The following is a 14,263-nucleotide window of genomic DNA, read 5'->3' as shown; positions in this document are numbered from 1 at the left end:
GATGGTGTGTTCCGTCAGACCCGTCGTCCCTCGGAGGCCCGCGAGTGTTGGCAGTTCCTCGTCTAGAAATTTCCGTATTTTCGGCGCGATGTCGGGAGGCCATGGGTCGGAGATTCGTTCTGAATCGTCCTCGGGTGGGTCGTCGATTCCTGGGTCGCAAGTGTGGTCGGGGTTCTCGGGGAGGATTGTTGTGTCGAATGCGCTTGGTGGTTCGTCTTCGCGAGTGTATTCGCTTATGCTGGCGACGATGGCGGGTGCCTCGATCATGAGTAGGGGCTCGTGTGTGTCCTGGGGGGTGCTTGCGCGACGTGGTACTCAGCGTTCTGTACGAACGTGCGGGTCCTGATGGCGATCGTAGCGTTTGACCGACGGCTAGTTTGGTCGGTGAGGTTCACCGACATGGCTCCAGGCGTGGTGCTGGGCCGCATGTCGGCGCAGTACGAGGTGTTGCCCGGGAGGCGTTCCATGATGTCGGGGACGATCGATGGTGCGTCGGCTCCAGGTGCGTCGGGGTTCCGATGGGTGCCTCGCGTGGCAGTGATCGCCTTTCCCGGTTCCTGCCTGAGAGGACGCGGGCGTAGCGGGTCGGTCGGTGTCGCCCTCGTTTTCGCGTCGAGAGCTGTGTCGACGCGTTCGTGGGCCAGGGTGGCGGTCGGAGGTGGTACCTGGGGCGCCTGGCTGCTGCGTGGCGGCTGCCGTTGCTGGGGCCGGGATGTCTTCTGGAGGGGCGTCCTGGGTTCTTTTCCCTTCGTTGGTGGAACAGCGTCGGTGCCCTCGGGAGACCGGCTTGCTTTCTTCGTGGCTTTGCTTAGTTTTGGTTTTCTCGGAGTGGGCCTGGGGCTAGTGTGCTTCGTCGTGGCCGCGGGTTCTGTGTTCCTTGTTCCTTGTGCTCTTGTCTCGTGTCGTGGCGGGGAAATCATTGGCGGCGGAGGTCTCGAGTTCGTGGGTCCGGGGGCGTGTACTTTGCTGGCGGTGATAATCGGCGTGTTTGGGATGGGGCGTTGGGAGCCTTGGAGCTGGAGGCGTGTGGCGCCACATTGTATTGTGGTTTCAATGGCGCACAGGAAATCCATACCTATGATGGCTTGCTCTACCATATTGGGTAGTACCAAGAGTGGCATTTGTATCTCTTGTTCGTCTAGTTTGACGCGCGCTAGCAAGATCTGAGCTATCTCGCGAGCCGAGCCGTCTGCTAGGCGTATCGGGACGCATGCGGCTCGCAGGTCGTTGTCGCGGCCGAGTTTGCGGGCGAGGTCGGCGTTGATGAAGCTTCGGGACGCCCCGGTGTCGACCGTGGCTTCCGCGCGCCGTCCTCCGATGGTCACTCTCGCCATTATCCGGCCGTCGTGTACTTGTAGCGGGTTTCTTAGTTGGTTGTCTGAGGAAGCGTCGTGCCCGGGGCCTGGCCCGGCTGTTCCCGTGTCAGCTGGGGACGTGATTCGTTTCCCGACGGGTCCCGGCGGCAACAGCCCACGGTGCGCGTTCCGCGCCTGCCGCAGCACATTCTATGTGCTGTTTCCTGTGCTGGAGCGCCGAACTGGTGCGGCTTTCTTGCGGGTTCCGAGGTGTTCCAGTGAGGCTTTCGGAATTGGGCCCGATTCGTCCCGCTTTCGTTTTGTTGTGTCGTTGGCCGCGTGTACCTGGGTGGTTGTCAAGGGGGATGAGGGTCGCTGGTACGTTTCGTTCCTGGATACTCTCGAAATCTGTGGCCAACCTTGTTAATTGCGTCAGACTTCTCAGTTCGTGCCTTGGCGCGTACAGCTGGTACGCCGGGAGGGTGTTGTCATAGATCCGGCTAAGTTCCTTGGCTTCGTCGTACCCGGCGTGGTGCATGAGCAACCGGAGCTCGATGACGAAGTCCTTGAATGGTTCGCCCACCGCTTGTTTGCGGTCCCTGATCTGGTCTTCCAATTGCTCGAAGTACCGGGGAGGCAGGAAAAAGGCTAGGAATTCCTGGCGAAAATCCCCCCCCCCCCCCCTCACGCAGGTGTGACACGCCCTGCGCCCCTCTCTCGACCCCCACAGGTGTGACTCGCCCTGTGACCCCTCTTTCCCGACCCACGCAGGTGTGCCTCGCCCTGCGTCCGCCTCTCTCTCGACCCACGCGGGTGTGCCTCGCTCCGCGCCTTTCTTCTCGACCCTCACGTCCGCCCAGTAAGACGAGCCGACCCCCCTTTCGGAGTTCCTGCGAACTACAAATTTCTTGTAGGAAGACCCCTGGACAGGACTGAGCTTACCTCAGCCTGGAAGAGGAGACATTACAAAGTTTGTCCCCTTATTTGCCTCCATACTAAACATAAAGCTAACAAAATGCTATCGATCTATTTTGTTTTATATCTTTTTAGTTCATCGCCTATAATCGTACAGCAAAGAAAAACATAAACAACATTTTCTTACCTTCTTCCTGGTTCTTCCACTTTTGCTGCATTCTCTCTTTCTGTTCTTTCCTTGCCGTTTCCATTCTGTCGTTATATTCACACACAAACACACACAAAAGCACTATTAAAAAAAAAAACAAACAGAAACACATATGAATTTTATAATTTATAATTTATAATTTTTCTTTCCGCGATCGGCTCTTTTTGTGCGCGAATAATCCACTAATTTTTCCCGCAAGACGCACTTAGCACCAAAGACGCTCAGCTACAACGGTACAACAAATGAAACGAGAAGGCAGCAATTTTTGGTCGAATAACAACAACAGATCACCAAAAACAACGGTACACGTTGACATACATGTAAGATTAATAATAATGTATCGTTTATTAATAGTGTTTTTCGAAAAAGAGTACAAAGTGTATGATTTAAGATGTGCAATTAATGAGTCTGTTCTTCCGACTTTTTGTTCAACTTTCTGCTTCTACTTCCAACAACCCACTCCCGTATCGATAACCCCTTATCGGTTAGGTCTTTTAAACATCGGTTAAGTCTGGTTATATTGGTTAGGTCTTATCGATGGTATCTTAAGTTCAAATGTTAATTTAGATGGGATAGTGCTAACTGCTTGATACACTGTCCTTTACATTCGGCCCTCCTGCTCATCTTCATCTGTCCCAGATGATAATATATTATCGTTCTCTGAGACAAAACGCCATAGCTTCATATTGTCACTGCTCGTTGCTGTGATATTTGGCCCCTCGACTTGAGCAACCTTTCTGACGTCGTAGCGACCGTTCCGCTTTACCTTGGTGACTTCATATGGGCCTAGATACTCGCTGGCCAACTTGCGTCCTGCGACGAACTGCGTCCTCTTGATCGCGACCATGTCTCCTAGTCTGTAGCCGTGCTCAGGTCGTCGTTTTTTATCATAATAGCGCTTGTACACCTCTTGCGCCTTCTGAATGTTTTGTTTCGCTTGGTCACGCAGTTCTTGGCGCTCGTTGTTAAACTGCGTAACCAACTCCTCGTTGAGCACCTCCAATAGTCGACTTTCAGCTTGTCTGTGCATCTTTGTCCCAAACATGACCTCGAATGGCGACGACTTCAACGTAGAATGCACATGCGAATTAATCGCCATCTGGACCTGTGGCACATGCTTGTACCACTTCGTTGACTCCTGAGCTGAGAGCTTTGCGATGATACCCAAAATTGAACGGTTCACCCGCTCAATCTGACCGTTGCCTCTCGCCACACCTGTCGTTATACACACATGTTCGACTTTGTTCTCGTTAAGAAACTCGCTGAATGCGTTGGATGTAAACGCTGCTCCTCTGTCGCTGACTATGCGCTTGGGAAAACCAAACACAAATGACCAATCTCTCAGCCTCTTCACAACTTCTTCGTGACCTGTTGACTTAGTTGGGAACAGCCACACAAACTTGGAGAATGCATCTACCACAGCAAAAATGTACTTGTATTGCTTGGCTGTTGCATCCATTGGTCCCAAATGATCAACGTGCAGCGTGTATAGTGGTGTGTCACCCTTGTCAATGCAATGAAGATAGCCTTCTTGTTTGCCCAACTTTTTGCTGAAAATTATACAACTGATACAATTAGTAATCAACTTATTTACTTTCCGTTCAAGGTGCGGAATCCAGTATTGCTGCTGAATTGAGTGCATTGTCTTCGCTGTGGAGAAATGACCAACTTCATGCGATCCTTGAATGATTTCCCTTTCCATCAGCCTTGGAACCACCAATACGTCATTGCCATTTACAGATTTGAAGAGAAGACCTCCTTTAAGCTTGTAGTCTTGATATGGGTGCTGCTTCAGGATCTCAACTGTGGCTTTGATGAAATCGTCATCCTGCTGTGCTTTCTTTATCCGAGCTGTTAGCTCCGTCGTCACGAACATGCATGTCTGCGGAAAACGACTGAGACAGTCCACGTGTCTCATTCTGTCCCCTGGGCGGTGTACTGCTTTGAATGTAAAGTCCTCCATATACAGAATCCACTGGGAAACTTCTCTGGGTATATCTACTTTCGTTGTTGTCTGCTTAAACGCCGCACAGTCAGTGGCAAGATCAAATTTGATCCCCAACAGGTAGTGACGAAACTTCTTGAGTGCGAGGTATGCAGCTTTGACCTCCAAATAGTAACTGTGACGTTTGGACTCGGCTTGTGTAGTCTTTTTACTCCAATAGTAAATCGGGTGGAAATTGCCATCAAACTGCTGCAACAAAACTGCTCCGAAACCTTCTTTGGATGCATCCGTGTGGAGTTCCGTTGGCGCTTCTCGTGAGTATAAATGTAATACAGGTGCGATTAAAAGCAGATTCTTTAAGGTTTGTAGCGATTGTTGCTCTGCTTCGCCAATGTTGAAAACTGCTTCCTTCCTGAGTAGATTCGTGAGCGGCCGGGCAACTTGTGCATAGCCAGGGATGAACTTTCTGAAAAAGCCTGTGAGTCCCAGAAATGCTTGAACTGCTTTAATGTCTTTGGGCGTAGCAAACCGACTGACAGCTGCTGTCTTCTCTTTGCCGGGCCAGATTCTCCCGTCATCAATGATATGGCCCAGAAAGCTAATGCGTGGCTGCATGAAGCTACATTTCTTCCACTTGATCTTTAGGCCAAACTGCGCAGCTGTCTCCAGGACCAACTGTTTCTTATCATCTGTTCAACGTCTTTTCGATATTGCGGCGGAGCTACAAAGGATGACTCTTCAGTTTATTATATATAAGAGCATGCTCATCTGTTGGCACAAGATCTGCGTCATGCTTCAAAAAACGTGTATCCTTGCATATCAGCGACGAAACGGATTTTTTTAATGAAATCATGCCCCAAAAGTGCGTCGAAATCAATCTGGCTACTGGGGACTACTAAAAACTTCTGTGTGGTCTGCAACTTATCCACGGTAACTTCTGCATTAAAGTATCCAACAGGCTTTGTTGATATCTGACCCAGACCGCGCAACATAGTTGTGCACTTCAAAAGTTTAACGTTTTTCATGGTCTTCAACATACTCTCTTTGATTAGGGTTACATCTGACCCTGTATCCACAAGACAGTCAACAACAATGCCGTTTATTTGAATTTTTTTCATGCGACTGCGATCCAAAATGACGCGAACTTTATCAACTTTATCAGCTTCATAAGGACAGTTACGCGAAATGTGACCATTCTGATTGCACTTAAAACACTTCGTTTCGGCTTTGCAGTCTTTGCGTTTGTGTTCTCCTGATCCACAGTTATAGCAATATTCTTTTTTACCGCTTTGCCCACTTTGCTGCTTGAAACTCGTTTTATGCTGTTCGTTATTGCCCTTCTTCTCCGACATGTTCAAACGATCATAGATATCGAACTCTTCTTTCAAGGCCCTGAAGGTCTTACAGCGATACATGGCATACTTATACTCGTTTCTTATGTCCAGACCGTTTACAATATGGCTTATAACAGCCGCGTGTTCAACATGTCCGACTGCTGCTATTTTTCTCATCTGCAGCAAGTACTCGTGCATCGACTCACTACTCTTCCTCTTTCTTTCTTGCAGCAGCTTATGAATGTCTGCACTGTTATAGCTACATGTGAATTCATCCAATAATACGTTCTTGAGTTCCTCATAGGTGCACACGCATTCAGCTTCAAGGAAAAGCTTAGCTGCACCGGTCATTTTTCCTCTGGCCTGCACATACTTTTGCTTTTCAGTAAGCTCATATGCGTCGGCATTTTTTTCGAATATCTCAAACCATTTTTCTATGGGAACCGATTTTCCATCACAATCGCTCACAACTTTTGTAAAATTATCTGGAGCGATCTTCATTTCTCGTTGTCCTTGCAAAGCAGTTTCAAACTTAGCAACTTTATCATTTGATCAATCTTGTCATCACTATTGTTTGCTGCATTTTCTAAATCTTCCATCTCGTTTGCACTCGGGCGCGACGTTCCTGGTACAGCTTCTTCCTTCTCTCTCTCTTTCCAGTGCAACGGCGGCGGTGTTTGCATCATTTTGCGGCTCTTTTCGACTTGTGTCTGTGTACCCGACGAGTGCTTGTCTTTTCTGTTTATAAGTGTGTATCACACACAACGTGTCTGTGCGTGTTTTTTCTGCTTGTGTACGTACTGCGCACGGACAAGGCGACGCTGCGGCGCGACAATGAATTTCACAATTTTCCAACCGAATTAAACGACCGATCTTTTATTAAACTCCGTGTCTACTGTTAGGCTCACAGAATTTGGATTGTTCAACTTAATGTTTATAGCCACCAACAACAGCTTTACAACTTTATGTAGCTACAAACAACAACTTTAACAACTTTTCAACAATCCTCTTCTTGCATCAGCTTCTGCTTTCTTCTGTTTTTCTTTTTCACACACTCCGAGCTCTGTATTCGACGCGGACGAGCCCCCAAATGTAAGATTAATAATAATGTATCGTTTATTAATAGTGTTATTCGAAAAAGAGTACAAAGTGTATGATTTAAGATGTGCAATTAATGAGTCTGTTCTTCCGACTTTTTGTTCAACTTTCTGCTTCTACTTTAGTGTTGTGTTGCTCATGAGTTTTGTTTTTTTTTTTTTTTTTTTTTTTTTATTAAGCGTTGAATCCGTAAATTGCATATAACGTATCTTAACATCACTGGTAAATAATATTGGGGTAGCCAAACCTAATGCTAAATGCGAGAGGACTTACAAAAAATATAATATTATAATATTGGGAGGGAAACTTAGAGTTGGCCAATAGTTTTGGCAAAACCCAGTCTCTTCAACCGCCTCAAAGGCCTGGCAGGTAGTAATCGTCTGGCGAGCATTACTGGCATTACTTTCCATTGGTATAATCCTCGGCCGGGTATCGTGAATGCCGTGGCTTCCCGGCTGTCGCGGGCCATTGGTATCTGCCAATACCCGTTTTTCAGGTCTAGGGTCGTGATAAAGTGGACATTTCGGAGTCGCTCTAGTATGTAGTTGATCCTGGGTAGCGGGTACGCGTCCGGGATGGAACGCTCGTTTAGCTGCCGATAATCTACACACATGCGCCATCTCCCGTCCTTTTTGCGGACCAGGACGATTGGCGCGGTTCGATTAGGTCCTCCCCTATCAGTTGGTCGACCTGCTCATCGACGGTCCGCCGCATGGCTGGATTTCGGGTAGTACCGTTGTTTTATGGGTCGGTTGTCCCTCATGACGATGGTGTGTTCCGTCAGACCCGTCGTCCCTCGGAGGCCCGCGAGTGTTGGCAGTTCCTCGTCTAGAAATTTCCGTATTTTCGGCGCGATGTCGGGAGGCCATGGGTCGGAGATTCGTTCTGAATCGTCCTCGGGTGGGTCGTCGATTCCTGGGTCGCAAGTGTGGTCGGGGTTCTCGGGGAGGATTGTTGTGTCGAATGCGCTTGGTGGTTCGTCTTCGCGAGTGTATTCGCTTATGCTGGCGACGATGGCGGGTGCCTCGATCATGAGTAGGGGCTCGTGTGTGTCCTGGGGGGTGCTTGCGCGACGTGGTACTCAGCGTGCTGTACGAACGTGCGGGTCCTGATGGCGATCGTAGCGTTTGACCGACGGCTAGTTTGGTCGGTGAGGTTCACCGACATGGCTCCAGGCGTGGTGCTGGGCCGCATATCGGCGCAGTACGAGGTGTTGCCCGGGAGGCGTTCCATGATGTCGGGGACGATCGATGGTGCGTCGGCTCCAGGTGCGTCGGGGTTCCGATGGGTGCCTCGCGTGGCAGTGATCGCCTTTCCCGATTCCTGCCTGAGAGGACGCGGGCGTAGCGGGTCGGTCGGTGTCGCCCTCGTTTTCGCGTCGAGGGCGGTGTCGACGCGTTCGTGGGCCAGGGTGGCGGTCGGAGGTGGTACCTCGGGCGCCTGGCTGCTGCGTGGCGGCTGCCGTTGCTGGGGCCGGGATGTCTTCTGGAGGGGCGTCCTGGGTTCTTTTCCCTTCGTTGGTGGAACAGCGTCGGTGCCCTCGGGAGACCGGCTTGCTTTCTTCGTGGCTTTGCTTAGTTTTGGTTTTCTCGGAGTGGGCCTGGGGCTAGTGTGCTTCGTCGTGGCCGCGGGTTCTGTGTTCCTTGTTCCTTGTGCTCTTGTCTCGTGTCGTGGCGGGGAAATCATTGGCGTCGGAGGTCTCGAGTTCGTGGGTCCGGGGGCGTGTACTTTGCTGGCGTTGATAATCGGCGTGTTTGGGATGGGGCGTTGGGAGCCTTGGAGCTGGAGGCGTGTGGCGCCACATTGTATTGTGGTTTCAATGGCACACAGGAAATCCATACCTATGATGGCTTGCTCTACCATATTGTAGTACCAAGAGTGGCATTTGTATCTCTTGTTCGTCTAGTTTGACGCGCGCTAGCAAGATCTGAGCTATCTCGCGAGCCGAGCCGTCTGCTAGGCGTATCGGGACGCATGCGGCTCGCAGGTCGTTGTCGCGGCCGAGTTTGCGGGCGAGGTCGGCGTTGATGAAGCTTCGGGACGCCCCGGTGTCGACCGTGGCTTCCGCGCGCCGTCCTCCGATGGTCACTCTCGCCATTATCCGGCCGTCGTGTACTTGTAGCGGGTTTCTTAGTTGGTTGTCTGAGGAAGCGTCGTGCCCGGGGCCTGGCCCGGCTGTTCCCGTGTCAGCTGGGGACGTGATTCGTTTCCCGACGGGTCCCGGCGGCAACAGCCCACGGTGCGCGTTCCGCGCCTGCCGCAGCACATTCTATGTGCTGTTTCCTGTGCTGGAGCGCCGAACTGGTGCGGCTTTCTTGCGGGTTCCGAGGTGTTCCAGTGAGGCTTTCGGAATTGGGCCCGATTCGTCCCGCTTTCGTTTTGTTGTGTCGTTGGCCGCGTGTACCTGGGTGGTTGTCAAGGGGGGATGAGGGTCGCTGGTACGTTTCGTTCCTGGATACTCTCGAAATCTGTGGCCAACCTTGTTAATTGCGTCAGACTTCTCAGTTCGTGCCTTGGCGCGTACAGCTGGTACGCCGGGAGGGTGTTGTCATAGATCCGGCTAAGTTCCTTGGCTTCGTCGTACCCGGCGTGGTGCATGAGCAACCGGAGCTCGATGACGAAGTCCTTGAATGGTTCGCCCACCGCTTGTTTGCGGTCCCTGATCTGGTCTTCCAATTGCTCGAAGTACCGGGGAGGCAGGAAAAAGGCTAGGAATTCCTGGCGAAAATCCCCCCCCCCCCCCTCACGCAGGTGTGACACGCCCTGCGCCCCTCTCTCGACCCCCACAGGTGTGACTCGCCCTGTGACCCCTCTTTCCCGACCCACGCAGGTGTGCCTCGCCCTGCGTCCGCCTCTCTCTCGACCCACGCGGGTGTGCCTCGCTCCGCGCCTTTCTTCTCGACCCTCACGTCCGCCCAGTAAGACGAGCCGACCCCCCTTTCGGAGTTCCTGCGAACTACAAATTTCTTGTAGGAAGACCCCTGGACAGGACTGAGCTTACCTCAGCCTGGAAGAGGAGACATTACAAAGTTTGTCCCCTTATTTGCCTCCATACTAAACATAAAGCTAACAAAATGCTATCGATCTATTTTGTTTTGTATCTTTTTAGTTCATCGCCTATAATCGTACAGCAAAGAAAAACATAAACAACATTTTCTTACCTTCTTCCTGGTTCTTCCACTTTTGCTGCATTCTCTCTTTCTGTTCTTTCCTTGCCGTTTCCATTCTGTCGTTATATTCACACACAAACACACACAAAAGCACTATTAAAAAAAAAAAAAAACAGAAACACAAATGAATTTTATAATTTATTCATATTTTTCTTTCCGCGATCGGCTCTTTTTGTGCGCGAATAATCCACTAATTTTTCCCGCAAGACGCACTTAGCACCAAAGACGCTCAGCTACAACGGTACAACAAATGAAACGAGAAGGCAGCAATTTTTGGTCGAATAACAACAACAGATCACCAAAAACAACGGGACACGTTGACATACATGTAAGATTAATAATAATGTATCGTTTATTAATAGTGTTTTTCGAAAAAGAGTACAAAGTGTATGATTTAAGATGTGCAATTAATGAGTCTGTTCTTCCGACTTTTTGTTCAACTTTCTGCTTCTACTTCCAACAACCCACTCCCGTATCGATAACCCCTTATCGGTTAGGTCTTTTAAACATCGGTTAAGTCTGGTTATATCGGTTAGGTCTTATCGATGGTATCTTAAGTTCAAATGTTAATTTAGATGGGATAGTGCTAACTGCTTGATACACTGTCCTTTACATACATATATATGTAAATATATATGTATATGTAATTCTTTCCGGCCATTGATTGTATTTATAATCCTATTAAATTAGTGGTTTAAGTTAGTGGAAGGCGCGGCTAAGAGGCAACGGTACAGCAACTGGAATTTCCAAGCAACTCCACTCAACGAAAAGAAGGCGAGCGAAAGAGAATTAGAAGATCACGCGATGCGTCGCTCCCAGAGCTCTATGTAAAGCCTCTGTAAGCAATAGCAACGCAATAATGAGCATAAGTATAGATGCTTGAGCGTTGAAGTGAAATGATGAACAGAAGAGAGGAAAAGTAAAATAAGCGGCTAATTTCTCCACCATTTGTATTGCAAAAATGTTTTTCGAGGTTTTTAACGAGCCCGATTTGTAAAGACCTCACCTAGGCCAGATTTGCCCTATATGTCATGTATATTCTCGATTTATAATGAATCTCAACAATAAAATGGCGACTTTTTGCATATTTTATGTGGTTCTTTTCATCCTTCAATCAGCATGGAAGCTCAATTGTAAACTCTGGATTAAAATTGAACAATAATAAAAATGTGTTCGTGTAACCTCTTGGGGTGTGCACCTCTTGGCAATTTGCGTGAAAATGTTGGGAGGGGGGGGGGGGGGGGTGGGGGTACTTCAATTAACAACAAATTTGGAACGCGAAACATTAACAAAGGAATTGTGTAACGAACATGTTGGAATACGCCTATTCCCACATTCAAATAATAACATTAAATACTATTAAATAATACTATCGATATATTAAGTATTATTATGTAAAGTTAGTCTGGTCACACTTGAAGTGTCCACTTCCTCTTTCTTTTGTGTGATCTCGAATTGAGTGTGTGGACCGGTGTTGCAGCAAAAAGTAATCAAGAAATACATCAATAATCTTTAAAGAAAAATATAACTTGGTACTGTCATTCGTTTACTAATTGTCATAGCTAGTTATCCAATAGGTTATGGGCCCAGTCCACGCCAATTAAATAAAGTAAATTTATAACAAATAGTTGTAAAATTAGTTACGCGTGCGTTCTTGTGTAGTTTTTTTTTTTTTGTAGTGTGTGTGTGTATAATATATACATACATAGAAAATGGAAAGAAATTTAGAATCAGAGCTTTGTTTGCTGAGTTAGAGGTTCTCCAAGTAGTCGATAACATAATGCCTAACGAAGTAGATGATAATTGGAAAAAGGCAGAGCGATGTGCGAAGAGCATTTTAATTCAATATTTAGGCGACGCATTTCTAAACTTCGCGGCAGGCGACATTTCGGCACGTGATATTCTGAAGAATTTAGACGCCATATATGAGCGTAGAAGCCTTGCGTCGCAATTAGCTGCACGTTAACGTTTAATAACACTCAAACTCTCAAGTGAAATGACACTTTCAAGTCATTTTGTTATTTTTGATGAAACAGTGAGTGAGTTGTTAGGGGCGGGCGCTAAAATGGATGAGATGGACAAAGTGGCACATTTGCTGCAGACTCTACCTTCAACCGATTGTCATCACGGCAATCGAAACTTTGTCGGATGAAATTCTATTATTAGCGTTTGTAATAAATAAATTGTTCGACTACGAGACCAAATTAAGAAATGAAAGTACTGATACAAGTAGTAAAGTCATGAAGGCAGTTGTAAGAAATAATAACAATTTTAATAATCGTAAAACGTTTGGATCTAGAAACACACGGCAAAAGACATTATTTAAGGGAAAAGCTAGAAATAACATTAAATGCCATCACTGTGGCAAAGAAGGGCACATGAAAAAAGACTGTTACCAGTTTATAAGGTTAAATCAAAATAAAGAAAATTATAAACATAATAAACAAGCTCAGCTTGCAGCATCGGGACACGGGTTCGCATTTATGATGCGGAAAATGACAAAGAGTGATCAAATAAATAATGAACTCGGTTTTATACTCGATTCTGGTGCAACGGATCTTTTGATCAATGATGACTCGCTGTACGCCGATTGCATCGAATTGGAGCAGCCAATTAAAATCGCTGTGGCAAAAGAAGCCGAGTTTTTATATGCCACTAAGCGTGGAATTGTGCGGCTGCACAATGGACACAATATCACACTGGAGGATGTGCTCTACTGCAAGGAGGCAGCAGGAAACCTCATGTCTGTCAAGAGTCTGCAACAGGCAGGGATGTCAATTAAGTTTGACTGTGGTGGTGTCTCCATATCAAAAAATGGAGTAATTGTTGTTAAATATACAGGTATGTTGGATATACCTGTAGTCAAATTCCAAGCATACAGTGTAGATGCTAGGAACAAAAATAATTATCGATTATGGCATGAGAGGTTGGGGCATATAAGCAATGCAAAATTGCTTGAAATAAAGAATAATAATTTATTTAATGACAGTAATCTTCTTGTTACTTTAAAAATATCAGATGAAGTTTGTGAGTCATGTTTAAATGGGAAACAGGCTAGGTTGCCATTTAAGCAATCTAAAGATAAAAGTTATATAAAACGACCCTTGTTTGTAATACATTCAGATGTATGTGGCCCCATTAAACCAGTTACACTAGACGATAAAAATTATTTTGTGATCTTCGTAGATCAATTTACACATTATTGTGTAACCTATTTGTTAAAATATAAATCAGATGTATTCAATGTATTTAAAGATTTTGTAGCAAAGAGCGAGGCTCATTTTAATTTCAAGATTGTCAATTTGTACATTGACAACGGTAGAGAATACCTGTCGAATGAAATGCGTGAGTTCTGCGTTAATAAAGGAATAAGTTATCATTTGACAGTGCCACATACACCTCAGTTGAATGGTGTTTCGGAGCGAATGATAAGAACCATTACAGAGAAAGCTCGTGCTATGGTAAATGGTGCAAAATTAGACAAAAGTTTTTGGGGTGAAGCTGTGCTAACTGCAACATATCTAATCAACAGAATTCCAAGCAAAGCACTTGGTGATTGTAAAATGACCCCATATGAGCTGTGGCACAATAGAAAGCCCAATTTAAAGTTTTTAAGAGTGTTCGGTTCAACCGTGTATGTGTACAACAAAATTAAAAAAGGTAAATTTGATGAAAAATCATTCAAAGCTATCTTGATAGGGTATGAACAAAATGGACTCAAATTGTGGGATGTCATTAAAGGAAAAGTTATTGTTGCAAGAGATGTTGTCGTAGACGAGACTAATATGCTTTATTCTAGAGAAGTAAAATTTGAAACAGATTTCCCGAAAGAGAGTAAGGAAAGAAGTCAACAAGAATTCCTGAATGAGAGTAAGGAATCTGATCAGCTTAATTTCCCGAATGATAGTACGGAATGTGGAATCCTGAATGAGAGTAAGGAATGTGATCAGTTTTATTTCCCGAATGATAGTACGGAATGTGGAATCCTGAATGAGAGTAAGGAATGTGATCAGTTTAATTTCCCGAATGAAAGTACGGAATGTGAAATCCTGAATGAAAGTAAGGAATGCGAAAAGCTGAATTTTCCGAATGAAAGTAGGAAAAGAAAAACTGATTTCCTGAATGATAGTAAGGAATTATATATCCCGAATGAGAGTAAGGATTGTGAAAAAGCTGATCAGCCAGATAATTGTCGTGAAGAAAATAAGGATACTAATATAATTAGTAGAAAAAGTGAGAGGTTAAAGTCTAAGCCGAAGGTGTCTTATAAAGAACATGATAAAAGCTTTAACAAATTT

Source organism: Drosophila miranda, assembly GCF_003369915.1.
Source record: "Drosophila miranda strain MSH22 chromosome Y unlocalized genomic scaffold, D.miranda_PacBio2.1 Contig_Y2_pilon, whole genome shotgun sequence".
NCBI lineage: Eukaryota > Metazoa > Arthropoda > Insecta > Diptera > Drosophilidae > Drosophila > Drosophila miranda.
Note: the sequence above shows the minus strand (reverse complement) of the source record.